This window comes from Physella acuta, unplaced genomic scaffold (genome assembly GCF_028476545.2).
Source record: "Physella acuta isolate Inbredline_101_S28 unplaced genomic scaffold, ASM2847654v3 ptg001019l, whole genome shotgun sequence".
In the NCBI taxonomy this organism is placed as follows: domain Eukaryota; kingdom Metazoa; phylum Mollusca; class Gastropoda; family Physidae; genus Physella; species Physella acuta.
In genome coordinates, this window is record NW_026732536.1 from 15375 (window position 1) to 43308 (window position 27934).

The 27934-nt window shown below is 39.3% G+C and overlaps 1 long non-coding RNA gene across 1 annotated transcript; it reads left to right on the plus strand.

Annotated features, from left to right (window-relative positions):
* LOC131954700 (uncharacterized) lies at positions 1-27609 on the plus strand. Its single transcript, XR_009388788.1, has 3 exons — positions 1-67; positions 25232-25601; positions 27478-27609. It is a non-coding gene; the product is annotated as an uncharacterized LOC131954700 (long non-coding RNA).
* Positions 27610-27934: the final 325 nt, after the last annotated feature.

Below are 27934 nucleotides of genomic sequence, written 5' to 3' on the forward strand. Positions count from 1 at the left end.
AGGGACCAACGATAAGAGCATGCCTGTTTTTAACAACTTTGTTTATGTTGAGAGAAGTATTTCTCTGGTAAGTAGAAGTACATTTTGTTTACAAATTCGTTCTTAACTTTATATTTACTTTTTGGGTCTGCTACATTAGGTCCCATGTTAGTTGTCCCCACCCCAAGCTGTCAACACACTTGGTTCCCATAACCATAAAGTGATATTTCAACGCCAGGGGTAGACAAAGGTACAGAATGTAGTCCAAGTAAAGACAGAACAGACAGACCCGACGGGTTCTGAACCTACCATTCCACACGCCTCGCCTTCCATGCATGGAAGGCGAAGCGATTTGGTGCTTTACTTGGACTACATTCTGTACCTTTGTCTACCCCTGGCGTTGAAATATCACTTTATGTTTATATTACTATTTCAGTTACAACGCCTGCTTCCACCCCTCACCAGGTTCCCATAACCGTGCCTTGGTTTTAAATTACTAAATCTGTTAATTCACAGTTTTCCCCTCAATTTGCAACATTATAGTACTCTTTGGTTTACAGAGGAAATTACTTCGATATACTTAGTCCTCTTTACTCCTTGTGGAGCATTGGGCCAACTTTCCTCGATTAGAAAAGTTGAAATACTCCCTGATTCACATAGAGGTCATTCCCTTGATTCACGAAGACGAATTTCACTTTATTTGTATGGCTTAAACCATCACCCCGATACTGGTTAAAAAACTGCTAAACCCTATGGATTCACGGGTTTTGTTGCCCCCCTCCCCCCCCCCCCCCCCACCACCGCCAAGTCCCTTAATTCTCAAGATATGAACTCTTGATGCCCACGGGTTAACTCCGCCTATGGTGCCCTGACGAGGCTCCGCTAAAGACCTCCACGTCCACACCATCATGTCAGACACGAAACGGCAGCTTTCACCTACGTGTCGACCGACGTACGGGGGCTCTGAGGATCCTCTCCTGGGAACCAGGGGGAACTTGTCCAGGGAACATCTCAGGGGAACGAGGGAACCTCAGACGTGCTGTACGATTGGGCCCTCACATTAAACCCACCTTCCGAACACTCCCGTTATCCTCACAGAGATGGTATGATAAAATAAAAAAAAACGGTGTGAAAAAAAATTTCAACCACCAGTGGTCGCTAAAATTGTGGTTGTTTACAGTTCTAGCCCGGGCACCGGTGGTGTCACATGCAACGTGTGGTGGCGCTTTGTTTTTTCAGCGTGTTTGTGCGCGATCCTAAAACAACACACGATGTTGACCAACCGCTGGGGGAGGGGGGTGGAATGGGCTTTTGGCGAAGCTTTTCACATACGGTAAATAAAATATTCCCGTCGACGGGTCGCATTTCACGTTTAGCATAGCGGTCAATGATGGAAGAAGATGGATGCATAGAGCAGTGGATAGAAAACCTAGCTCGACTTTGACTTAGTTCTTTCTTGTCAACCACTTTTCCAGTCCCCGGATGTTGAATTTTGCCGTCTTCCTAGACATCCTTGCTGTCTTCAGTTCTTCAAGACTCCGCCTTCGTGTCTGTTTTTGGCGGCCTTTTTGGCTTTACCTGGGGGTTCTACTCAAGCGCCTGGCGTGTCATATTTAAACCAGAAGTCAACTATAAATATCTGAGACAACGGCCTAGGATATGTCTACGATAGAAGCCTAGAGTAGGTGTCAAAGATGCAAGCCCATGCTAGGAGAGAGATCAAGAGACCCATTATAGCGAGACTATATTTGATTTACTTAATCCTCTTTAATCCTTGTGTCGCATAGGGCCTCTACCATAGCATTCCAACTTGTCCGGTCTCCGGCTGTTAAATATGCAGCCTCCCAAGACATCCCTGCGGTCTTTAAGAAGACTCCGCCTCCAGTTCGGTCTTCATTCGCCTTCCCTGTGCAGGGCGTGTCATATTTGAGTGAGTCTCTCACAGTGTGTGTTCCATCCACAGTGCCGGCGTCAGGTTCTATTCCATTGAGGCCATTGACTCCGATTTCAGCCTGCTTTTCTTTTTGGATTTGCTTCCATAGCCTTTGTTCAACCAAGAACAAACTACAAGGCAGCAGTTGTTTGATTTTGGAGTTGTCTCTCCTAGAAGAATTGCTGTTCCCAGCAAACGAGCCTCATCTGCCAGAGGGTTTGAACTCGAGACTTTTCGGTGTAGCAACCATGAGCTTTACCGACTCGACCACGCCGACCCCTTAGTGACGTAATTAATTTATTACCATTTGCATACACGTTATAAGTATACATCAAAATCTAATTCTACTTGCCTCTCTCGTCACAAAAGTTTGTACTAATTCCTTCAATTCCAGTTTGCAAGCGTATTCACATTTTATTGAAATTGTTGCTAAGTCCACGAGTCTACTTTGTACTTTACCACATAGCCCCTCCCCGGTAGAAAATTGTAAGTGCTCCCCACCCCCCCCCCCCCCCCACCCCTCCCGGGGGAAAAAAGTCTTAAAAAAAAAACACTGGAAAAAAATTCTTGTAGTTTTGGGGTCTCTGCAGCCCTCCCAAGGCGAGTTTCAAAACGGAACTTACCTGTTTTATGTTTGACTGTCTTAAGTTATAATTGTAAAGTGTCTATATTGTGTGATTACGTAACGATTTTTTAAAATTGAAAAATAAAAGTTTATAATTGTTATAGATTACAGCCTACAATTGTTATATATGAAAAATTTGAAAAGACAATTGATTGGATGTTTAAGTTACGACTAAGGCTGTATGTCTACTAACATTAAGTATTGCAATCTACAACGGCTACTGATGTATTTGTTTTACAACTTGATAATGCTAAAAAAACTACCAAACTATTGTGTTTAGAACAAAGCTCTAGATCTATATGATTTTTACAATAGCAAATAATAACTTAAGTTATATTTATATGTAAGCGGTCAACCTAATGTGCAGGAATTTGAAATGAATGTAAAGTTAAGCAATGAATTATCTCCCATTTGAAAACACAAATGCCAAAACTTTATTCAAGGGAAATAACTTTCACAAGAATATCTAAATTAACCAAGTGTAACTGAGATATGCTTGAAAAACACAATAAAACGCTTTAAATTTGATTACGTAATAATTTTAATAACTTTTTTATATTAGCTATGCAACCTTGTAAAAATAATATATTTACCTATTGAATACTTAACTGCAGGTTTTGTTTAAAAGTCTAAACACGGTAGCATTATTATAATATACTTCTATTCAATTTTCATGACATACATTCAGATTCTTTTCCAAATTGGTAAAGTAGTGTAAATTTTGGATTCCCTAAATAAAGGGAAAAAATAATAAATAAATAAATAAATAAAGGGGCGCCTTTCAAAAGTTCAAACACGGGTCAAATTGCTAGGATTATTGATTAAATGTAAAAAATATATAATTTGAGAAAAAAACAAAGTTAACTATTAGTTATAAATTCCATCCTATTTAATATTATATAATTATACTTCAAGAGTGGTAGTATAGATTCCTACAAAATTAAAGATTTTTCAACTAGAGCACGCCCACCTTTCTTGGCAGTGTGTTCCATACAGAATTGAAATTATCTAACTTATGACAAACTCGACTTCTTTTTTTTTCGACTGTCGGTTCAATAGCAAAATATGTTGGTAATTTGTGTACATACTGTTCGTCTCTGTGTTGACATTTGTTGTCGGTAACTGGTCATGATGTATACATGTCAAATGTCAATTTGAAATAAGGGAATTTTTGTGTAAATGTCATTTAAATCATGGTAATACGCGTAAATGTTATATTTTTAAAAAGCAAATAAATATAATTGTCACTTTGTAATTATAGGGAATATCATTTATTTTTTAAAAATCTCGTGTAAATGTTATTTGATGCAGATATTGAGGTGTAAAGGCTATTTCATTTATTAGAATCGTTACATCTTCATGTGGGCTTGTACTTTTAATATTACCTTTAGTTATCGGCATCTTTAGTAGACTTGATTGCATTGCTAGGTACGTTCCATACATATTGCTGGATAAGTTACATACGTATTGCTGGATAAGTTACATATATATAGCTGGATAAGTTCCATACATATTGCTGGATAAGTTACATACATATTGCTGGGTAAGTTCCATACATATTGCTGGCTAAGTTACATACATATTGCTGGATAAGTTACATACATATTGCTGGATAAGTTACTTACATATTGCTGGATTAGTTACTTACATATTGCTGGATAAGTTACATACATATTGCTGGATAAGTTACTTACATATTTCTGAATACGTTCCATACATATTGCTGGATAAGTTACTTACATATTTCTGAATACGTTCCATACATATTTCTGGATAAATTACACACATATTTCTGGATAAATTACATACATATTGCTGGATAAGTTACTTACATATTTCTGGATAAATTACATACATATTGCTGGATAAGTTACTTACATATTGCTGAATAAGTTCCACAGACATCATCGATCAAGTTTCATCCACATTGTTCCGTAGTCATTGAGGGTAGCCCTAAATAAAAATTATAGCATAAATTCCTAAACCATGAGCGGATAAGTTCCGTTTGCACTGAAGGATTTATTCTATATATTGAAGGATATATTCTGTATATTGAAGGATATATTCTATTTATTGAAGGATATATTCTATATATTGAAGGATATATTCTATTTATTGAAGGATATATTCTATATATTGAAGGATATATGCTATTTATTGAAGGATATATTCTATATATTGAAGGATATATTCTATATATTGAAGGATATATGCTATTTATTGAAGGATATATTCTATACAATCCTCGAAGTAGTTGCGAACACATTGTTGAATAAGGTTCAAATATATTTTAAAATATGTTTAATTTAAATTTCATCTGTAATTTCATAAGAGATTTCTTCATAAATTAATGATGTATTGAAATGTATCCCATCCCCTTCTATGTTTTCTAACTTACTAGTGATGCGAAATATTCAGCCTGCCGTGTGTTATAATATAGCGATAAAATGTGTATAATAAAAATTTTGCAATATAAACTTAGTGAATTATGATACAAAAATAGGAATATTTAAATTTTAACTCAATACCAAGCTACGGAATTCACAATTATATATATATATATATATATATATATATATATATATATATATATATATATATATATATATATATATATATATATATATATAACTAGGATTAAAGTAAAGTCAGTATGTGCACCAACAGACCAGTGTGAGAAAACAAGCCTGTCCATCTGACACCTATACATATCCCAGAAACGTGATGTCTCTCAGATATTTCCTGCAGCCTGTGTACACAGCCCGTAGCTTCGGATTTCTCTCAATCAGGTTCTGTCCTTCGGGCGCTACTCAAGAATTTTGTTTTTTAAATTTTATTAAAAGCAAGGTCTTGGTCAAAATATGTTTTTTAGAGAGGTTGATTAAAATGTCAGTTTTTTAGAGGGGTTGAATTTCCTTGCTTGTAGACGTAATCTGAAAGTTAAAAAAATATTTATGATCTGTCGTGGTGGTTAGTCATAAAATAACAAAACTGTTTTTGAATAACTTTTATTTTGAAAGTATGGGTAGGATAGACACTGTAGTGACTAAGCGATGAATAGCTTTATGCAGTAGCGTAGCGGGGGGGGGGGGGACGACATATGTCGCCGACCTTAGTGGGGGCGCCAAATTGAAAGTTTGAGGGGAGGGTGCAAATGAAAAGTTCGAGGGGGGGTGCAAATCGAAAGTTTGAGGGGGGGGGGGGGGGGGGTGCAAATGAAAAGTTTGAGGGGGGGGGGGGTGCAAATCGAAAATTTGCTCTCGAGGGGGCGCCAAATTGGAAGTATGTCCCCGGGCGCCGGGAAGGGTCGCTACGCCTCTGGCTTTATGACTAAGCCATTTATATCGCAGTGACTAACTGATTAGTACATGAGTACAGATCAGTACAAATGAATAAATCATAGCTTGTTTAAAGTATAATGGCACTACCAGTTTAAGACTACATGTAAACAGCGCTGAGCTTAAATATTGCAACATCTTAGAGGCTACTCATTAAACATTTAACAAGCCGCAACGATTATAGGATGGCTTGGATACAAGGGACGTGTAACTAAACAGGTAAGCTTTGAGCTGTATTGTTCAAAGGAAACGCAAACAAGTCTGTAGCACAACAACATGGCAACTTGAGGCAGATTCTCTCAAGATAGGTCAAACGTGGAATCAGATGGAGAGAGATCTTTGGAGAGTTGTGGTTGGCGGCCCATACTCCAGCAGGACAGAGAACTCTGGAGAGCTGTAGTTGGTGGCCCATACTCCAGCAGGACAGAGAACTCTAGAGAGCTGTAGTTGGTGGCCCATACTCCAGCAGGACAGAGAACTTTAAAGCTGTAGTTGGTGGCCCATACTCCAGCAGGACAGAGAACTCTGGAGAGCTGTAGTTGGTGGCCCATACTCCAGCAGGACAGAGAACTCTAGAGAGCTGTAGTTGGTGGCCCATACTCCAGCAGGACAGAGAACTTTAAAGCTGTAGTTGGCGGCCTTTTTCTCGAGTAAAGACTTATTTTTGTGTACTCTAATGAAGTTCAATAGCTACGTAACCATACCGTTATGCTACAACTGGCTGTACCAGGTCTATTTTATTTTGTTAAACTTCACGATATAATCAAACAGTTTGCGCCCAGTCAATATTAGCCCATGTCAAATTGTGTCGAAAATAGGATGTTTACTACAGAACTATTTCAGACGGGTGGTACAGTGTGGTCGAGTAGGAAATGTTGAAATGTTGGGCTCCTAGGCTCAAGTTTCTGACAGGAACCTGAATCAACTCAGAATTGTAAAGTGCAGGCATTTTTTTTAACAAACCAAGATGGTTTAAGTGTTAAAGATTAAATTTTACCCAATAGTTCGTCTACTAATAAAATCTACAAAGCGAAGCGCTAATTCGTTAAAAAAATGTTCAGACATTTTTTTGAAATTTATGGTCACAATTTAGCTCTTAATCAAACGACTTTTTAACTCTAATTAATGATTTATTTAACTGGAATGATCGTTATATATATATATATATATATATATATATATATATATATATATATATATATATATATTGCTATTTTTGGCTTAGTGTCACCCCCACCCCCCTCGCGACTCCTCTGACTTTAGGGAAAGGAAAAATGGATGTGTGCAGAAACAGGTCAACTCTGCCTCACCTGCTCTATTGACCGTAGGGTAACTGATTTCTTTGCATTAATTACAATGTTCGGGACACCTTTTTGTCTTACAATCTCTTGCCTTACTGCAAAAAGCGAGTAAAGATTCCTCTTTTGACCTATCGATCCATTGGGCAGGTAAAGTAGAACCCTAATGTTTCTTTACCTCGGCATATCAAGGGATAATGTGGTCAGCACTTTGCCCAGCCGCTTTTACTTTTCCCAACGTAAGTTCGGTACCCATCAGACGTTCCACTGACTTGAACTCGGATTCGAACTCGAGACTTTCGGGTTACCAGTCGAGCGCTCTACCGCAGTCCCATCCTGCCTTATTATAGCGACAGGATTTTTTTTTGTATCAAAAGCCATAACAGTTTATAGCCTGTTTGTTTAATCCTGTGTTGTGTCAATCTTGAAGATAACTTCTGACGACCCCTGACTTGTCAGCTTGACTTAAAATAAAATAAATACAATAACGAGAGCAATACCTTACAGTAAAACTCTATTTGGACTGCAATCATTAGGTGCTAAAGCCGAATGGAAACAATGGAGGGGTCTATGGCTAGCTCTTGCACTCATGCAAACACTCCAACACTCCCGTGGCCAAATATTTGGTTGACTCGAGGCCTCGTTTGTTTTTATCTTAAGTAGATAAACGTTTATGGTTAGTTTAGTGGACGGGGTGGTGGGGGTAGGGAGAGGGGGGGGGGGGGGGTCAGGATCAACAGTGTATGTTATCGAGAATACACACTGAACATAGAATCAGTGGTGTGAACTACAGTGGATATGTAAAATACACAAGGAACCGTCTCAGAAGAAGAATGAGATGTATTTGTATCGGCACAAGTGTTTAACGTATTCTATTAGAAAATGTATTCGATGGATTTTCATCAGTATATACATAGATGGATTTGTATCAATGTAAGTTTTAGATAGATTTGTATCAGTACACGTGTCCAACGTATTTGTATAGGTATTCAATGGATTTGTATCAGTATATGTATTCGATGGATTTGTATCAGTATATATATATATATCTATATATCTATTGAATACTAATAATAATAAAAATCTATCTAAAACTTACAATGATACAAATCCATCTAATATATATATATATATATATATATATATATATATATATATATATATTGTTACGCCCCGAGCTACCTAGACCTTTCGATCTAGGAGGGGAGGTAGACAAGAACACACGTCAAAACTAATGAACACCTTTAATACTTGCTCAAGTTTAATTCTTACATCAAAGATACAACATGTAAAAGTAACCGCCACCAAAATACAACACGAAAATCCTACCACCTAGCCTTATCTAAACTATATACAACTACACGTCCTAACTGCTGTGCTGCTATGCCCTGACTGCCTGGTCTCACCAATCGCCCTCCTAATATTCTCCAGTCGTCCCTGACTAGTGTGGGAACCTAGTTAATCGAGCCTGACCCCCCCAGGTCAGGTCAAGTCAGGACATGACCGTCCCCACGGTTTCGTCCGTCCAGAAAAGCTTTCCCAGCCATAAATCACGGGCTGTTGGTCGTTACCAGCCGAGTCCCCAAGACACCAGGTATGCGCCGCCCACAGCGTAAGACCCAATCCGCGTGGGGGCCGAAACGACCCAAAGATTCCCACGGCCAGCACTGGTCAGCCTCTGACCACCGCCAGGTTGATGGATGAGCGTGGGGTCGCTACCCCAACATACGGGTCAGCCCAGGACAAACCCCAGGTGGCCGTAACACCTCCTCCCTTCGAGAGATTAATTCACCGCATGGAGAATTAATTGAATATCACCTAGACCACCACCCCCCGTCTCACAATACCTCAAAAGTAGGGTTACAAAATGTCAAGATCACACACCAGACTAAATTAATTAAAACATCACCATAATTAACAGGGGCGAAAAAAGTGGTGATTTTAGTCACACCAACAGGTTTTGCGAAACAATGACATCAAACATCGACTCAGGTTTTACAACAAGAAACATGGCATCCAACACATTTAAAAATACATTTTAGAAAAAGACAAAAATAGAAGAAACTACTGTTATCCTTAACATAATCCTACTGAAAAGTTATCCCCGAGATAACATATCCGCCACAATGTTATCTTTCCCTTTAATGTGTTTGATTTCTAAATTAAAATTTTGTAGGTACAGACACCAGCGGAGCAGTCGCTGGTTCTTCAACCCGAGTTTGCTTACGAAAGTTAGTGGGTTATGGTCTGTATACACTACTAAAGGGGAGGAACTCACGTATACATCAAAATGTTGCAGTGACAGCACTAACCCTAGGGCTTCTTTTTCAATAGTTGAATAATTTCTTTGATGAGCATTTAATTTTTTTGAAAAATACCCGACTGGATGTTCTAGGCCTTCCTTGTCTTCTTGCATGAGGACAGACCCAACGCCACAATCGCTAGCGTCAACTGCCAGTTTAAAAGGCTTTCCAAAGTTTGGCGCCATTAGGACAGGTGAGTTTGACAATATGTATTTAATCTCCTGGAATGATTGTTCACACTCCACCTTCCATTCGAACTTTATGTTCTTTCTGAGTAGATTGGTGAGTGGCTCGGCAATGGTGGAGAGATTTTTACAAAATTTTCTGTAATACCCCGCCATTCCCAGAAACCTCCTCAACTGTTTTCTGTCGGTGGGCGGGGGCAACCCAACAATAGCCTCCACCTTTGTCCCGACAGGTCTAACCTTCCCGTTCCCCACCTCATGCCCTAGATATGTGAGGGTGGCATGACAAAATTCACTCTTCTGTAAATTTACAGTTAGGTTAGCCGAGGCTAACTTGGTAAACAATTGGTACAACTGGTTAATGTGTTCCTGAAAAGTTTGACTATAGATAACAACATCATCTATATACGCGTCACAATTATCTATCTCAGCAATTACTGAGTTGATCATGCGTTGGAAAGTGCTAGGGGCATTCTTCAAACCAAAGGGCATACGCTTGTACTGATAAAGGCCATCTGGGGTGACAAAGGCAGAAATTTCTTTCGCCCTTTGGGTCAGGGGTACCTGCCAGTATCCAGACAGAAGGTCCATTTTTGTTATGAACCTTGCCTGTCCAACTTTGTCAATTACATCATCTATACGGGGGAGGGGAAAGGAATCAGCCCTTGTTAAGGAATTAACCTTTCTAAAATCGGTACAAAACCGATAGGTCTTATCCCCTTTAGGGACGAGAAGACATGGGGCACTCCAGCTACTTTGACTGGGTTCAATTATGTCATTCTCCAGCATGTATTTGACCTCATTTCTAATGAGTGCCAACTTTTCAGGGTTAACCCGATAAGGGTGTTGTTTAACCGGAGTAGCATTACCAACATCAATATCATGGCTAATTAAATTAGTTTCTCCAGGGACATCTGGAAACACATGAGAGAAATCAAAAATAAGATTGCCCATGATGGTTCGCTGATCTTCGGTCAAGTGAGACAGTTTATCATTGAGATTCGATAAAATCTCTGAGTTATGCAACTTTATGTGTCCTGACTCGTCTTGATCGATTTCATCGACCCCACCATGGTCCTCTTTTACAACAACATTCACCACCTCTGTTGGGGCGGCTGGAGGAGTCCTACTATAAAATCTTTTAATAGAGTTAATATGACACAACCTTTTTGTTTTCTTGCGACCAGGAGTGTTAATCATATAATTCACTTCACCCACTTTAGAATCTACCGTATATGGACCGAAAAACTTGGCCCTGAGTGGTTGGCCAGGGACAGGAAGAAACGCTAGGACCTGGTCGCCAGGTTGGAAGCTGCGAGCCTTAGTCTTTCGATCGAACTTATTCTTCATCGTTCTTTGAGCATGGGTTAAGTTAACCCTTGCCAACTCCCAGATAGCACTCAGTTTCTCTTTGAATTTTGAAATGTCCAAGTTCTGTGGCACCGCTTCACTGGAACTAGTCCACTTTTCTTTCAGTAACTTTAAAGGGCCGCGAACAGTGCGACCGAACACAAGTTCGTACGGTGAATATCCGAGGGAATCTTGGACTGCTTCTCGAGCTGCGAACAGGAGCAAGGGTACGCCCTCATCCCAATCAGCGTGGTCCACACAGTAGGTGCGCATCATAGTCTTTAGCGTTTGATGAAAACGCTCGAGTGCGCCCTGAGACTGAGGGTGGTACGCGGTACTCTTAACGTGGTTAATGCCAAATGAACGCATAGCTTTCTGGAATTCCCTGCTGGTGAAGTTGGTGCCTTGGTCTGATTGTATCACCTGTGGGAAACCGAAGGTAGTGAAAAACTTGGTAAGAGCTTTTATAATGTTCTTGGCTTTAATATTCCTCAAAGGAATAGCTTCTGGGAACCTAGTAGAGGCACACATCATGGTGACTAGGTACTCGTTTCCGGCTTTTGTCTTAGGTAAAGGCCCTACACAGTCGATGAGAACTGTGGTGAAAGGCTCGCCAAAAGCTGGGATAGGACACAGTGGAGCTTCAGGGATAACCTGATTAGGTTTACCGACGCGTTGGCAAACTTCACATGTCTTACAATACTCCGTTACCTCTCTCTTCATTCCCGGCCAGAAGAAATGTTCTCTAAGTCTTGACAATGTCTTTCTTACACCTAGATGACCCGACAGGGGTGAGTCGTGGGCAATGTACATCAGGTCAAGCCGATATATTCTGGGTACCACGACTTGGTTGCGGTCATGCCCGGCAACCTCACCAGAGGCGTTGTCTGGGCGATATCGTCGGTAGAGGATGTGATCATGCTGGTAGAAACAGTTCCCCTGTCTCTCGGCCTCAGCTTGAGGTAAGGCCTCGTTTTGCAGTTCAGTTATTTCCGAATCGTTCTGTTGCGCCTGCACGAAATCGTCAAATGAGACTCTCAAGGGAGAGAGAGTGTCACGAATTTGATCACGAGGGAGAGAGAGATCAGTGACTCTATCGAAGAAGGTTGAACTTAAATTCACTGCCTCATCCTCGCTCGTCACTTCCAGCGGTGACTCTCTTTTCTTAGCTCCCGCACGAGTTAACACACATGAAGGGTACTGTTTGTTGGTGTTATCGCTGGTGGACTGGGTGAGCGGATGTTCACCATAAAAACAATCTGGAAACACCTTGTGTCCCGCAAGATCATTCCCCAGGAGTAATCCAATCCCTGGCAGGGGTAAGTGCGGCCTCACTCCAACAACGACATCACCTGTAACTAGACCTGAGTCTAGCCGTATGGTGTGGAGAGGGGCGCTCACTTGGTTTGACTCGATGCCCTGTAGGATAGCATTGTCACCAGTAAACGAATTACCAGCAAGGATTCCCTCCCGTAGCAAGGTCAAGGAGGCACCGGTGTCGCGAAGAATTTTTATGGGTCGTGGAGGCGATGCATCTCCGGGTATTGACACATACCCGTCGAAGATGAAAGGCTGGAACCTCTGCACTGTTTCGACTGATATTGCCTCACGGCTTGTGATACCATCACCGGCCACACCAACATGAGCATTCACAGCTTTGTGGATGGGCTTAGGGGCAGGCTCGACGCTTGTCATTTCTTGAGTGTCCTCTGGGTTTGGGATGCACCCCTCAGAATTGTGCAGATCTACCGGCTGGCTAATTTGTTCAATACAGCCATAACCTCGGGTGGTATCTAGATCCCGATCCAGGTGATCCCTCGATTGTTGTAGACAAGATGTTGGGTACACCCTATTATCCTTCACGCGTTTACTGCATTGTCTAGCCAAATGCCCTTTTGCTTGGCAGTAGTAGCAGATAACATCAACTTCATGTGATTCAGATTTGACTGGCTGCTGCACTGAAGATTGGCCTGGGAAGTTGCCTGCTCTAGATTTGACTGGCTGCTGGACTGAAGATTGGCCTGGGAAATTGCCTGCTCTACCCAGGGCTGGTCTATGAGAACCTTTCTGTATTGGTGTCTCATAGTAATCCCTGTGGTTCAGCGTGTAGTTATCAGCCATCTCGGCCGCCTGACGAGTCGACTTGACCCCGTTGTCTTGCAGCTGAACTCGTATTCTACCTGGAAGGCAGTTTTTGAACTCTTCGAGTAGGAATAAGGAGCAAACGTCTTCAAAGGTAGTTACATTTTCAGCAGTCAACCACCTGTATAGAAGCTTTTCTTTGTTGTAGAGGAACTCAACGTGAGTTTCCCCTGGAGCTTTCTTTAGGCTCCTAAACTGGCTTCTGTAAGCTTCTGGTGTCAGTTCGTAAGCTCTCAGTATAGCTTCTTTAACAAGCTGGTAGTTGGACTGAATGTCAGGGCTAAGGGATGTAAAAACATCCGCAGCTTTTCCAGTTAACACAGGACTAAGTAGTGTAGTATATTTGTCTAAGGGCCAATCATAACTCCTACCTGCGAACTCGAATGATTTGAAAAACCTAACTAAATCCTCTTCACTAAACTTCGGAACACTAGACTGTAAGGAAGTGAGTTTTATAGGAGGAGATGTAGAGGCGAAAGATTGCAGCTCTAATTCCCTAAGCCTAATTTCCTTTTCGGAAGCTCTCTTTTCCCTCTCCATTTTCTCTTTACTCTCTATCTCAAGTTTCTTTAATTTAACAGCTTCAGAGGTAGGATCACTCTGTTCAATGGTGTCCAGACACTCCTCTTCTAACAACCCAAGGTTCACTAGCTCTACCACAATCTCGTCACGCACTGCCCGATTTTTAGATGAAGCTTTAAAAGACATATTTAACTTGCGCACGATGGCCACTAATTCTACGCGTTTACAATTATCTAACACCTCCAATGTTGGACGCTCTAAAAAATTCATTATATCCATTGTTAAGGTTAAACGGTGGCGGTTAACTAAAAAAACAAAACTAAATGGCTTACTCTCACAGCTACAAGTACAATTAAAACACTAAAAGTAGGGCTATCACCTTTGACACTTCAAATAGGTAGACACCAGCTATACTGGGCCAACCAAACTAAGATATCCAGCTACACTGGATTACAAACGATTTACTCACGTATACTGGGAATTGACCCTCCAGCTATACTGAGCAAACCAAACAAAAATTACGAATTTATTCACGTACCTGGGAATGACCCTCCAGCTGTACTGAACAAACCCGTACACTCCAGTTCAACTGGACCACACAAAAAACATTCAAGTATACTGGGCATTAATCCCTCCAGCTATACTGAATAAAAATAAAGATTCCAGCTCTACTGGACCAACATAAAAATCAAGAAAAATAAACTCAGTGTCAATACAAAGGTGATAAGCTCGCTACTTACTCAATGTTTGGAAAACTCTCCTGATTCCGTGAGCAACTTTATTGTCACTACTTCTAAAACTTAAAACTAAAACACAAGCTCGTGAGCCCCCAACTGAAAATGGCATCAAAAGAAACTATTCAACTCGTTGTCTGTCCAATCCCAGACGCTAGCCGCCAATTGTTACGCCCCGAGCTACCTAGACCTTTCGATCTAGGAGGGGAGGTAGACAAGAACACACGTCAAAACTAATGAACACCTTTAATACTTGCTCAAGTTTAATTCTTACATCAAAGATACAACATGTAAAAGTAACCGCCACCAAAATACAACACGAAAATCCTACCACCTAGCCTTATCTAAACTATATACAACTACACGTCCTAACTGCTGTGCTGCTATGCCCTGACTGCCTGGTCTCACCAATCGCCCTCCTAATATTCTCCAGTCGTCCCTGACTAGTGTGGGAACCTAGTTAATCGAGCCTGACCCCCCCAGGTCAGGTCAAGTCAGGACATGACCGTCCCCACGGTTTCGTCCGTCCAGAAAAGCTTTCCCAGCCATAAATCACGGGCTGTTGGTCGTTACCAGCCGAGTCCCCAAGACACCAGGTATGCGCCGCCCACAGCGTAAGACCCAATCCGCGTGGGGGCCGAAACGACCCAAAGATTCCCACGGCCAGCACTGGTCAGCCTCTGACCACCGCCAGGTTGATGGATGAGCGTGGGGTCGCTACCCCAACATACGGGTCAGCCCAGGACAAACCCCAGGTGGCCGTAACAATATATATATATATATATATATATATATATATATATATATATATATATATATATATACATATATATATACATATATATATATATATATATATATATATATATATATATATATATATATATATATATATATATATATATATATAATATATATGTATGTATATATATATACATATATATATATATATGTATGTATATATATATATATATATATATATATATATATATATATATATATATATATATATATATATATATATATATATATATATATATATATATATATTAGATGGATTTGTATCATTGTAAGTTTTAGATAGATTTTTATTATTATTAGTATACAATAGATTTGTATCAGTATATATATTAGATGGATTGATATCATTTAAGTTTTAGATAGATTTGTATCAGTTTAACTAGCTAGACACTCGATTTGTAACAGTGTTGGTATTAGATGGATTTGTAAAAGTCAACTTTAGTAATAAATTTGAAATTTTGATTTGTATCATATTGAAGTATGTAGGTGGCATTTCAGTGACAGGTAATTATTAAGCTTTGTAAAACACTAATTACAATAGATATTAAGTATTAAAGTCTCCGATCCCGTAATTCAGTGTGTAGGACGTCCCTGAGTTCATCCAGCTCTGATGGGTACCTGACTCTGAAATTGTGAGATCTGCACAGCCGCCTTAGTTTCTCTTACGTTAGTCAGGTACCCATCAGAGCTGGGTGAACTCAGGGGCGTCCAAAGACTCGAGCCCGGGATCCGAACTCGAGACTCTCGGGTTGGCAGTCGAACGCTCTACCATTCAACCACGCCATCCTATGATTTAACCAAAAATTATCTTATAGTTCCAAGATCGATAAAATTGACTTATAAAAATAGATATACCTGGTGACGCGGTTCTCACCTGCGCACCCCCCCCCCCCTCAGTGCATGAACACAAGTCGGCAATCTTCACGTGCACTGGGTGAGTACTGTCCTCATGCACGGGGTGAGGGCTGTGAGAAGCGACCGTCTGGAGACTCACGTGATACTAGGTACACAAACACCTGATCCCGACAGGGCGCGGGGGTCGGGTGTTTGTTGGATGAAAGATGACCCGCGTGACGCACATGACCCACTCGACCCATCTCATGGTTACCTACAAGATGATCCACATGTCATGACGCACATCACCCCCCCCCCCCCCCCCCCCACCTACCCTTAGGTTAGGTAAGGTTAGGTTTGCCTGTCGTCCCTCCTGGGACATAGGCCGCTGATACGAGCTTTCCAGACGTCTCTGTCCAGGGCTAGTCTCTCCAACTGTCCCCAGGTGTATCCAATCTTCTTGGTATCTTCTTCCAGGTCTCATCTCCAGGTCTTTCTTGGTCTGCCTCTCCTCCTCCTGCCTTGTGGATTCCAGGTGAGGGCCTGTCTTGTCCACCTACCCTTAACCCATCCCAATTTATTCCCTATTATACAAGCTAGATGACCCCCTAATCTAAATTATTCCCTATAAGATAACCCACATAAACTTCTTATTAACCTGTCTCATTGTTCCCTTAAGGATCCACATGACACGATGCATACCACCCCCTCCTTCTCTTAACCCATTTCCCTATTATATAACCCAGACGACCCACCTGGCCCATCTAAACTTTTTCCGACCAGATAACCCATATGGCCCATTCCTAACTCACCCTAAACGTGTTGGCCCAAACCCCAATTATTTACTACAAGACAACTCGCGTGACCAACCCACCCACCCACCCCATACCTCCTCAACTGTTCCCTACAAGATGACTCAACTGACTCCTCAACCCCGCAACTAACCCCAGGTGTTGCTTATAATATGACCCACATGACCCCCCCCCCCCACAAGATTACACAGACTCATAAACCAACTGCCGTTAACTACACGATGACCCCCCCTACCCCGAACACCTCCGTTGTTTCCTACCAAATAACCTCCCCTCCAACCCACTCCATATTGTCCCCCCCCCCTTTTAAATACTTTAACACACTTACTCTATCAACACACTTACCCCACACTTACCCTATCTACATACTTACCCCACAACAACATAAGCCGCAGTCGTGTCGGCCGGAACAAACTTCCGGTTGCCGGAAATACCAGACATGCCGGACCAACATATCACGGTTTACCATACGGACCGGACAAGTTGTTTACAAATTACCAGACGAACCGGACCAATGGATTCCGAGGAAAAAACGGTGTTTTACTCAACAATGTTTCTTCAAACAATCTTACTTAGGATTTGCACTAGGTCAGTCTTTGACAGATACCTGAGTGGATTCTATGGCCGGCTTCCACTGGATGCCAGATTCCAGTCGTGAAGAGTTCAGGTGCCTTGGAATCAGGAAGTACCGGTCAATTCTGTCATTACCTCTGGCCATTGTGACTCACCTGTACTTCAGATGGCTATCATGTGATTTGATTTACAAAATGTTAAGTTTTCTTATGTGATGTGAACTAAGACGCTTTAATTAATAGTATGTTGATGTCATTGATATAGATAAACTCTACTTCATCTGCTTCATGTGCCTTTGTCACGAACGAGAAAAGATGACGTCGATAATTACTAAATAATTAGTTCTTGCATTGCTTTTAAAGATATTTAGTATGTATCTTTCACATACAAAGAAGTGTACACTACTGGAAAGAACACTGTGTTAAAGGGGTCATCCTTTAGATCATTGTTTTGTATTTGAATAATATTCATTGGGTTTGTGTAGAGGGCGGGGGTGGGTGGAGGACACAGAATGCGATTGTTTGGGGTTAAGGTCGAGCAAACATTCGAGTTCTCTCCCCTCGTGTAAGTCGAGAACTCCCAAAACGGGGTGTGTGAGGGGGGTGGGGGGGTGAGTTTGTGTGGAGTGGGATGGGTGTGTGGGTGTATAAGGGTGTGTGGGGTTGTGGGTGTATGACGTTGCGATAGGTAGTGTGATTGTGTGTATAGGAGTGTGAGGGTGTGTGAGGTGTGGGGTGTATGTGGGTGTACGAGGGGGTCCCTTAGTGACCGATGTGTGTTGTCTCGTGTATGCCCCCCCCCCCTTCCCTCCCCCCTCCGGTGTGTGCTCTGGTCCGAGTGTGTGTGTTTGTGTGTGTCTGTGTGCGCGTGTTCCCCAGATCAATGTAATATCATCTGCCTTTATTTGCCGACCCCCCCCCCCCTTTACTACGGTCCCTTCCACCCAACCCCGTCCCCCCGGGCCACCTACCCCTTGTCCAAACCTCACACAGAATAATAATATGAACCGCGGTTTTATGAAGTTACTCCCCCTCCCAAATTGTGAGGAAGGTCCTCATTTGAGGAAAATGTCATGATGGAGTACTGTGGCGTGATGCGGGATGGTGAGTACATTTGGAGACGACTGATGTCTGATGATGGACCGTTTTCTTGATGGACGACGTGTGTATGATGACAGACAGACTGTGCTACGTGGATATGGTTTGTCTGATGACTGTCTGACATAGTTCTTGATGGACTGCGTGTGTGATATGTAAACGTAAGTTAGTAATGTTAAACGTGCGGATTATACTGTTGTATAGTACAGTGTGTGTTGGGTCGAATACTGTTGTATTATACACTGTGAATTTGGCCGACCTGTTTATTATGCATAGTATATTAGTTCGACTATTGTTGTATTACACAGTATGCGTTTGGCCCACCCTATGTGTATTACACACTGTGTATTTGGTCGACTACTCTACTGTTGTATTACTGTGTATTTGGTCGACTACTCTACTGTTATATTACACACTGTGTATTTGGTCGACTACTCTACTGTTGTATTACTGTGTATTTCATGGACTACTCTACTGTTGTATTACTGTGTATTTGGTCGACTACTCTACTATTGTATTACTGTGTATTTGGTCGACTACTCTACTGTTGTATTACTGTGTATTTGGTGGACTACTCTACTGTTGTATTACTGTGTATTTGGTCGACTACTCTACTGTTGTATTACTGTGTATTTGGTCGACTACTCTACTGTTATATTACACACTGTGTATTTGGTCGACTACTCTACTGTTGTATTACTGTGTATTTGGTCGACTACTCTACTGATATATTACACACTGTGTATTTGGTCGACTACTCTACTGTTGTATTACTGTGTATTTGGTCGACTACTCTACTGATATATTACACACTGTGTATTTGGTCGACTACTCTACTGTTATATTACACACTGTGTATTTGGTCGACTACTCTACTGTTGTATTACTGTGTATTTGGTCGACTACTCTACTGTTGTATTACTGTGTATTTGGTCGACAAGGCTACAAGGATCTAAAGTCAGTCTCTTCATTGTTGACAACGTAACTATGACATCACTCGGAATGCAAATGTCCGTCGTAAAATGGTCAAACTAGTTGACGACGTCCCTTTCGTCACGAACATAGACTAATAATATATGTGACGTTTGATAGAGGCTGTCTGTCTAGTCCTACAGTTCATTTGCACTTTGATTGAGTTTGTTACAGTGGATAGAAATTTTGTATTTACAGCATGACCTAATGCCTCTGATCAATTTTAGTTTGGAGTCGGTATATATTCTAGAATTAAATAATTTAAAAAACCTTTTAGCCCACACTTACCGTATCAAAAAACTTACTTACTTAGCTAGCGAATACATTGGTATTTCATTCATTTTATTAGGCTATCTTTAACTAAAATTGATAAAAAATGCAAAGTTTTTTTTTTAATTAAGCTATTTGGTAATTTATTATTAATATTTTGTAAGTAGTTCAATTTTTATGTGTTTATTTGCTCGAGTACTTAAAATATTAATTTTAAAATTAGTTTTAAAGTTAACTTGAGTATATGTTTTTTCTTTAATACAGAAATTAATCAACAAAAAACACTCTTTGTCAAAAAGATAAATTTTAGTTTTTTATTTTATAAATCAACTTGCCAGGCAAATACATACATTTTTTGTAAATGCGAAAAAGCATTATGTTATGGTGTATGATCTTACATTCAGTTTAGTGTGGTTAGATTATTTCACTACATTCTTTACCTAACAAAAACTCCTTTTAAAAAACTGGAAAATGAAGTTCTTTACTAGGAGGAAAAATCTGGTCTTAATATCAAATTTTTAAAATCTAGCGGAGTACATAACTAAGATACTATATAGTTTTAAGTTAAGTTTTTTTTTAGTTATTTTTTTTTGTTGTTGTTGTTATTTCTTTTTATAGCACACCGTAGTTGACGTATGAAAATTGTATCTGTTGACTAAAATGCTTCCTTCTTTTCAAACCATTTTGTGGTAGATCCGCATCACTTATTTTACAATTAGAAACTTAAAATATTTTGAAATTTAAATAATGCTTCACAAAGTGATGAATTCGAAAAAAAAATCATTACAATTACATTATATACTTTAAAATTTAAGATAATAAAAAGATAAAATAAAGAAAAATGTATACTTATAAGTTTATATTTTTATTTTAAAGTTATAAAAAAAAACAGTGATAAAATGACAAAATTGGAAAAAAGTATTCTGAAAATGTTATTTTTCAAGTTACATGTAACGATAATAAAATGACTAAATTAAGAAAACGTATTCTATTGCTTTATTTTAATTATTTCAAAGTAATATTTAAAGGTAATAAAATGACAAAATGAAAAGCGAAAATTCTTTAGAAATCGAATTTTTATTTTTTTAAAACATACAATAGAAATTTTTATACACAACTTTTTATGTAATCATTATTTCTACATTTTGATAACTGAAAAAATAATAATTTACTCAAACATAATTTGCAATTATTTCTGTGTGTATGAGTGTGTGTCTGTGTATTTGTGTGTGTCTCTGTGTATGTATGTATGTGTGTGTGTGTATTGACGACATGAATTCACAGGTTGAAAAAACTGCAGAACTCTCCGCCAGTGTTTCTTCAAGACTTTTTTCTCCCGGGGGGGGGGGGGGCACTTGAAATTTTCGGGGGGGTGGGCGGTAGACTTTCTTCGGGGGGGGGGGGGACACTGTTAAAAGTATATATTTTCTATATAAATTTCATTTCTTTCGGGGGGGGGGGGGGTAGACTTTCTTCGGGGGGGGGGGGGGGCCGAAGAGATGCCTGGAAGAAACTCTGCTGTCCGCTGATTTTTTATGAAATACAACTACAGAGGATAGCTGTTTCTTAAAGTTTCTATCCTGTCGTGGGACGGCATGGTCGAGTGGTAGAACGCTCGACTGTGGAGACGAAAGTCATGAGTTCGAGTCACAGACTCCAGTGTCCCTACGTCCACCCAACCGGTTAAAAAAAAAAAAAAAGATGAACTCTACTTCATCTTGCCCTCAGGAACTTTAGTTTCGAAAGGGGAACTTTGCTCTCCGAACATACCACGAAAATTATTCTTCTTTGTAGTATGTCTTCTTGGTCGATTTCTTTTTGTTGGTTTTTAACAGTGTAGTTAACAACCCACTTTTTTAAACCTCAATTTTTATCGGAGGGGGGGGGGTGGGGTGAGGAAATTCGTTATAGTTATTTAAATAGTAGTGCGTAATTTATTTTCTACTTTTTAGTGTATTATTATATAAAAGCTTGTAATTAAAACGTTTTTTATTAAATTTTTAAAACTCAGTTTTCGCGGCGGCGGGGTGGGGGGGGGGGGGGGGGTGAAGAAATTCGTGGGTACTGGCGAACAGGGTGTTACTTAGTGACTGTTCCAGCTTTCTTGACGTGGCGGCGCTAATGTCAATATTGTTCTTAATTCAAACCTTCTAAAACTGTAAACAAACGCTAGCATATAGATTCTAATATATCTAGGTTTAGATTAATCATTTTCTTGTTCTATATCGTAGAACACGTTTAAATTTTAATTTTTTAAAAGTAAAAAAAAAAAGGAAACCGATAAGTAAAATTTAGATTTGAGTTCGAGTTTTAAATTTTTGAAAATTTAAATCTCTGAACACTCCAATAAACTTCCTCCACAAAAGTTTGAACCTTTTCAATACATCTGTCAGCGCATTCATTTTGCTTTTTTAAAACATCGCGCAATGGCATCATAAAAAAGATCATTCTATTTCTAAATTTTAGCTGAAGATTTATTTATATTTTTAAAGTTTATCGCCTAAATTGTGTGTGGTACCGGTAGCAGTTGAAAACAGAACTACGCTACTGCTAAATCTAAACCCAACCTTAAACACGCATAATATGTCATTAGGGTCTCCACACTTGGCCAACCTATTCTTTCAATCTAGCGCCTAAGTACTTTATATTAATGGGGGTTATAACAATTTTGTATGCAGTTAATTTAACTATATTAATAAAAGTATAGCTTATGGATAGATATACCCTGACTATCTTTACATAAAAATATATATCTCTTGATAGAAATATCTAAATTATTAGCTTGAATTTACAGATAGTTGCATGCAAGTATGACATTTGCAGATGGATTTGAGACTAGAAATTTTCAATAATTTGCAGAATTTTCTGACAATTTTGTGTTCTAAATTTATGACAGCTCTGTGTCCAGGACTTTTTTTTGTCAAATTTGAGTCCAAAATGTTCTGGCAGATTCTGAACCAAACTTTTCAGTCAGATTTGGGTCCAAACTTTTCAGTCAGATTTGGGTCCAAACTTTTCAGTCAGATTTGGGTCCAAACTTTTCAGTCAGATTTGGGTCCAAAATTTTCAGTCAGATTTGGGTCAAAACTTTTCAATCAGATTTGGGTCGAAAGTCTCGAGTTCGAATCCGGGTTTAAGTCGCTAGAACGTCCCTGACTCCACCCAAGTCTAACTTACGTTGGGGAAAGTAAAAGCGGCAGAGCATAGTCCTGACCACACTATCCCTTCATATGTCGAGGTCACAGAAACAGGTGAACTCTACTTCACTTGCCCCATGCACCGTCATGTTCGTAAAGGGAGCTTTATTTTTAATTGACAATGTCCAAACTAACATAGTCGCAATGTACGTATAACTCCAATCGATGAAAATGTTCGTACTAGTTCTAATAAACTTAAACATTAACACTACCCCAACGACCGTATTCACCTAACCCATCGCCCGTCATCCTAACTCCCCCCCCCCCCTCCATCCCCCCCACCCCCTCTTCTTTTTACCGCATTCCATCAATCGAAACTTCAGTCGAATAAATGTTAGTGACGTCACATCCCTTAATCCAGCAAGTTCCCGCTAAATAAAAGAAAAAAAAAATCACTTTGAGTTCCTCTTCCTTGCTTAACTTTTCCTTTCATACTCCGAGACTAAGGCGTAACTACAATCTCAAAACCAGAAAGAAGAAAGAAAAAAGGCGCCTTACACCAAGATGCCGTTTCACTTTGAATAGTTATCCCGGGGACTTTGGAGTATTATCCTTCTTGCTTGTCTAAAAATATAGATAAGTCTATAGACACAAGGGGAAGCTACTGACGCATCCGTAGTTAAATGCCCCTTGATGTATAACTCTTCAGAGATCTTACACGCAAACAAAAGAAAAGGAAGTTGAAATGAAATTTGAAGCATCGAAGGACGAAAACCTCAGTGACGTTAGAACGAAAATATTCAAAAGCGCATCTCAAATACTCGACGTGTTTGTTTTTAAATCTAATTTTAGATCCTTAAAATAGAATTCGTAGGTATGGATAGGTTTCAATTTTTTTTTTAAAATTCCGGATCTAAACGAGGTTTGCGTCTTGTTATTGAGGCACCCGACTTTATTGTCGTCCTACTTAGGAGATGGTCTTACAATTCTAGGGATGATATCAACATGGTTCTTAATTCAGATCTTCTAAAATTGTAAACAAAGTGACTCATTTAGAATCTAGTACATCTAGGTTGAAAATATAGTTGTTTTTTATTCTATCGTAAAATTATTTTAAATTTTTAATAAAATGTTATTTATAAAAGTGGAAAGTACACTTTCAGATATGACGGTCAATATGGCAGATGAAGTAGTGGTCATATTTAGCTGTGGCATTGTCGTATGAGCAGATAGTGTAGTCAGCACTATGCCCAGCCATAGTTTGGTCAGCACTATGCCCAGCCATAGTTTGGTCAGCACTATGCCCAGCCATAGTTTGGTCAGCACTATGCCCAGCCATAGTTTGGTCAGCACTATGCCCAGTTATAGTTTGGTCAGCACTATGCCCAGCCATAGTTTGGTCAGCACTATGCCCAGCTCTTGTGTGGTCAGCACTATGCCCAGCTCTTGTGTGGTCAGCACTATGCCCAGCTGTAGTTTGATCAGCATTATGCCCAGCCGCCATTACTTTCTCTGACTAAAATAGCTGGTACCCATGCGATTTGAGTGGGAGCTGACTCTTCACAAAGACTAGAGCCAAGAATCTAACTCTAAAACTTGCAATCCCACTCCACGACGGCCTATTTGTCTATTATAAAGCTGTCGTCCGTATGCTCATTAATTAAATAAATGAGTAAAATAGCTAAGACTGACGCGAACAAGAAAATCTTAGAAGGTTAAAGGTCACATTGTGTTCGAGTCCCATAAGGTGGGCGAGTGGTTAAGTTATTCTTATAACTGTCGATTATGTTTTTTTTTTTTAAATTACGTATAGAATTAATTTATTCTTAATACGATTTATTTAAAAAAAAATTAAATACACATTATTTTTAAATGTGAAGTTTCTCTTGTTGGAAACATGCGCCCTTGACTGTGTTATCTTAGTTGGATAACAAAATAACAAATAAAGAGCGTGAGGTATACTTTATGAAAATATTTTCAAATTTTTTTTAGAAAAATCTAAAACATTAGAAGCCGAGTTAATTTATTTTGAAACGCTTCAGGATTGTTGATTTTAAGGATGGGATTACCAATTTAATTATTGTATCTAACCTAAATATCATTATATATATATATATATATATATATATATATATATATATATATATATATATATATATATATATATATATATATATATAATTATAGCGTTCCATTAATATTGATATAATTTCGGCATTTCATTGTATTTGAAAGTGTTCAAAATTATTTTGAAATGTAATATATGTGCATTCATTTTATAAAATTGTCAATTCAAGATAAAAATCTATAAACTACTATTCCACAGTACTTCTCAGTCGCATTTCAAGACATTTGTGACACCATTGGAGTAGATAACAGGGATGTCTTGGGAGATGACAAAATTAATAGCCGGGGATCGGAAGAAATGAAAGGAAATGGTGGAGGCCCTATGTTCCATAAGGAGCAAAGAGGACTAAGTCAAGTCAAGGAGTAGATAACTCCTATCAACAGCCTCAAACGACCAACACAGATTTTAGTGGCGGCTCCAATTAGACGCAAAACATGGCCTCCCACACGACCCCACACATCTTGAAGACGATCGAACCAGACCTCCCACACACCTCCCGCACACGATATCATCCACCCAATGAGCACAAAGAAGCTGCCGGAACTAGATGCCCCCTGCAAATACCCAGGTAAAAATTTTCTCATTAACCCCGCCACGAAGAACACCTGCGTTCTACTCCACCAAATTTGTTTGACGGCAAACAAATGAACGTTTTCACCAAATATCTGTCAAACAAGAGAAATGTCCTCCGTATACGGGGGGTTTGCCGTGGGTCGGATTTGTACATCCGAACGGTAGGTTACATCGTAGTGCTTGAATACGGTAGGTAATCGGATGGCATTTGTGGGGCGAGGGGGGGGGGGGGTAATGATCCCGGGGGTATGTAAGTGCTAGAGACCACACCCGGGACGCTGATTGCTGGGGTAATTATGATGGGTGAGAGCATACTAGTTGAGGGCATATAGGTTGAGGGCATGGTAGTGAAGGATATAACGATTAAGGGGATGATAGTTAAGGGCATAACGGTTGAGGGCCTGATGATTCAGGGCATGAGGGTTACGGGCAAAATGATGAAAGACATTATGATTAAGGACATACGATTTAGGACATATAGGCGGAGGGCATATAGGTCACGGGCATGATGGTTAAGGGCATAATGGTTGAGGACTTAAAGGTGGTGGGCATTACGATTGATGGCATAAAAGTTGAGGGCGTGATGGTTAAGGGCAAATAGGTTAAGAACAGGGTGATTCAGGGCATAATGGTTTTGAGCATGGGTTAATAATAATTTTTTTACTTAGTAAAGAGACATTTATAAAAATTCGTTTTGTTGAAAATTATTTAATTAGACGCTATAAAGATTATGTATCTAGATGTGATACTTAAAATGATTCAATCAACCTTTAAGCAATAATTTTAAGTAGAAAAGGTGTAAAACTACATTATAAACATTAAAATCTTTGAGTCTATATTAAAGCAATTTAGATATAAATTTAAACTATTTTATTCGTAAATTTTCTAAATTACGAATAAGGTAGTCGCCGACATATTTTTACACCAAACTAAATTAATATCAATATTTTCTTACAGAATTGTGCAAAATAAATTGTTTTACATTGAAGCTAATTTCTTTTATTATTTCTCTCCAACTAACAAATGCATCAATATTCTAATGAATATATATATATATATATATATATATATATATATATATATATATATATATATATATATATATATATATATATATATATATATATAAACATATATATATATATATATATAAACATATATATATAAACACACACACACACACACACACATATATATATATATATATATATATATATATATATATATATATATATATATATATATATATATATATATATATATCCTGATATCATTTGTCCGTGAGATATTTTGTCTGAGATATTTTGTCTGAGATATTTTGTCTGAGATCATTTGTCCTGAGATCATTTGTCATGGAACCATATATATATATATATATATATATGTATATATATATATATATATATATATATATATATATATATATACAGGGGCGTAGCGAGGTGGGGCGGGGGGTGCGGACCGCACCGGGTGACACCATTTAGGGGGGTGACACCAAGGCAAAAAATAGCAAAATATATAGAGAAAAACTCGAGGGGGGGGTGCAAATCGAAAGTTTGAGGGGGGGGGGGGGGTGCAAATCGAAAACTCGAGGGAGGGGGGTGCAAATCGAAAGTTTGAGGGGGGGTGCAAATCGAAAATTTGAAAGTTTGTCCCTGGGAAGGGTCTCTATGCCTCTGGGGGGGTGACACCATTAAGTGCCGCACCGGGTGACACCCGACCTCGCTACGCCACTGTATATATATATATATATATATATATATATATATATATATATATATATATATATATATATATATATATATATATATATATATATACATATATATATAATGTGGTTGTCTATTAGAGAATACTTTTTATATTTTCAGTATGAACATCAAGAGATGAGGTTCAGGACGACAAAAAACATCCCATAACCCTATTAACCACAATCTACATGACACCCTAACATATCTTGCCAGAGACGCGCATCAAACTGCTGTATTCAAAGCGCCTGGCCGTGTACATTACTACATGTGTGTATGCACTTTTTTTCTCAAACAACACATAGGTATTTTTTTTAACTGTTTTACTTTGATATTGTAAAATATAGTGACTTTGTGGTCGGGTAGTAGAGCGGTCGACTGCTAACCTGAAAGTCTAGAGTTCGGATCTCGATCTGGACGGGAGTCTGCAATACGTGTTTTAGTCGTCCCCTCCCCCCGCCACCCAACTTTGATGTAAAGGGTGGTTGTGGATAGTACTGATCACACCATCATTTCATACGCCGAGATCAAGATACACGATCTCTACATCGTCCCCATGTTGTGCAAAAATGGAAATTTA